Here is a 2400-nt window from a genome sequence, read left to right as displayed (position 1 = left end):
TCCAGCTTGCTTGTGCGCCTCCATAAAACCCTAAGCCTGTAAGCGTTTGGCCAGACTCTCATTTGCAGCCCTTGCGGGCACCGTGTCTCCGGACACTTTGGAGAGTTCGCCCTTGCGCAGGTTAAACTTGGCCAATAAAGTAACATCTATGGAACCCCGAAAGTCTCCGACATTTGTTCTCGCGGTTGGTGAATGCAACACGTGGACCGGCTCCGTCGAGCATCCTCTGCACAGGCTTTCCCATTCCTCCTCTTTTTAGTTTGCCCGTGTTGGACTGCGTGGGGTGCTCGGGCAGTGGGGTGAGAATTGGCCCAGGCACCTGAAGGCCCAACGAGGAAGGGGGCAGTTGGAGGTGCGGGTGGGGGTGTGGGGTGTCTACCCGGGGGTCCCAGATACAGCCCGGGGTCAGGCTCAGGTCCAGGGAACCAGACACATGGGCTTGTGGGGGGGGGCATGGCCTGAGGATGGCACTGTACTTGGGGGACGACTAAGTCCGCTCCCCTGCCTGTGCCGGCACAGCGCCCAGCTCTGAGTGGGGCCCATCTCTGTTTTCCGCCCAAATAAGTTGGACCCAAGCCCAGTTTCCTGACCCGGACCTGGATGTCAGCTGGAGCACATGGAAGATCCCGGAATCAGGGGCCGCAGCTTTGTATTAATATACACTCAGGTTGGCGTGGGTCCTGGGGGCTGGGGCAGGGCTGAGTTGGGGTGGGGAGCATCCCCTTCCAGCTGCCACAGGGTAGGGCTGTGGTGGCTGGGGAGCCAAGGGGAAGCACCCCAAGGGGCCCTGAGAGACTTTTCACCTTTACAAATGGGGAAACTGAGGCTCAGAGAGGGTGAGCCACTGGTGAAAGGTCCTAAGTAGAATTTTGATTCACTTTGGAGCCTCTGACCAGTGCCCATCCCAAAATACAGGGCCACAAACTGGTATTTGCACAGACTTAGGGGACTTTACTGCAGGATATTTTCAGCAAGCAGTATGAATCAGTGAAATGCTCCTACTTCCGGTGAGGTGTGTGGCCCTGGGCCCGGTGACCTCTGTGCATGGCCACCTTCCCCCCCACACAGACAGCTGTTCCATGTGTCATCTCTCCCCTTCCCCTTGCACTGTGGACTTCGAGAGTAAAAGGCTCATCTCTTAAGGAACTTTGCCAGGAAGGAACTGCAGAAACATGAGATCCAAAACGGAAAAAATGAGTAAGAATAAAACTCAACGATAAGAATGCAGAGAGCAGAAAACACTTGCATACCTCACCCTCCCAGGGAAGGTGTGGTGGCCGCCACCTGTGCCAGCGGTCCTGAGCCACTCCCAACAGCCAGGGGCATGATTCTGCACAGTTACACCTTGCAAGGAATTTTAGCGCCGACATCCCCCAGGCCCACATGTGGACGTTGCCGACACCATTACCCATCTCAGTCTGCTGGCACTGCGGGTGTTTATTTCCTTTTTCCAAGTTTCCATTTTCTTGAATGTGGTCACATTTGATAACAAAAGGGTTTCTCTCTGTTGTTTCAGAAGGAAAATCCAAGACGAGTACACCCGTCAGCGGTTTTGTGGGTGATTTGGGGGGTAACAAAGGGAGAGCGAGGGGCAAAGGGGAGCGAGGTTGTGGTTTGGACAGAGACACGCCACTGGGGGATCCCCGGATGGAAACAGGGGTTTGGTGTGCTCGGCCCCACATTTAGCATCACGCACACGGGTAACAGGGTTGGTCAATAAGACCAGAGACAGAATTTTGGATCAAGAGTTCCAATGACGTATGGAAATTTCAAGACTATTCAGTGTTTGTCATTCTTTCCCTACTAAGAAGGTGTAGTTTATCTCCGGTAAAGAGAGTTATTGTTGGAACAACTGTGAGTCTGACCAGTGATGAACTGTCTGGGCCACTCTCCCCGAGTGGATTTGATTTCCTATAATCCATCTGCTTGGTCTCTGAAACTCTCCAAGTAAAATCAGTAAACCCCACCGATCAGTGACCAATGGAGTTAAGGGTCGCATGCAGTACGGCAGGAATGCACTGTCTGGGTATGTTTTTCTCAGCACGGAGACAAAGCTGAGAGACGTGTTTTATGCGAGGGACACTTAGCACTGGGCTGCTTTGGGGAGTGATGGCCTCTCTAGGGGGCCCAAGGCATGGGCTGTCCCAAGGATGTCCCCGGGTCAGAGGGGATGGGCTGCTGAGCTGTGCAAACCCAGACCGAAGTGAGGCATGGGTGTGGGGAGTAGGGAGTGGTGCAAAAGGGGACAGGAGCTCTTGCCTGGGTGTCACTCAGGTGATGAGGGACTGGCTCAGCCCAGGGATCTGGTCTCCTCCACTGTTCCCTCACCACGGGCTGCTGGGCCTCCCGCTTGGACTGACCCTACTTCTCTCCGCATGTGAGTTCAGTATATTGTTCCAC

General features: G+C 54.5%; 1 long non-coding RNA gene across 1 annotated transcript; it reads left to right on the top strand.

Annotated features, from left to right (window-relative positions):
- The first annotated feature begins 132 nt into the window (after positions 1-132).
- On the top strand, positions 133-1981 carry LOC118978273 (uncharacterized). Its single transcript, XR_005064681.1, has 3 exons — positions 133-299; positions 566-667; positions 1517-1981. It is a non-coding gene; the product is annotated as an uncharacterized LOC118978273 (long non-coding RNA).
- Positions 1982-2400: the final 419 nt, after the last annotated feature.

The sequence above is a fragment of the Sturnira hondurensis genome, unplaced genomic scaffold, assembly GCF_014824575.4.
Source record: "Sturnira hondurensis isolate 20B ecotype Veracruz unplaced genomic scaffold, ASM1482457v3 Scaffold0021681, whole genome shotgun sequence".
In the NCBI taxonomy this organism is placed as follows: Eukaryota; Metazoa; Chordata; class Mammalia; order Chiroptera; family Phyllostomidae; genus Sturnira; species Sturnira hondurensis.
The sequence above is the reverse complement of the archived record's forward strand: the minus strand, read 5'-3'. Positions and strand labels throughout refer to the sequence as shown.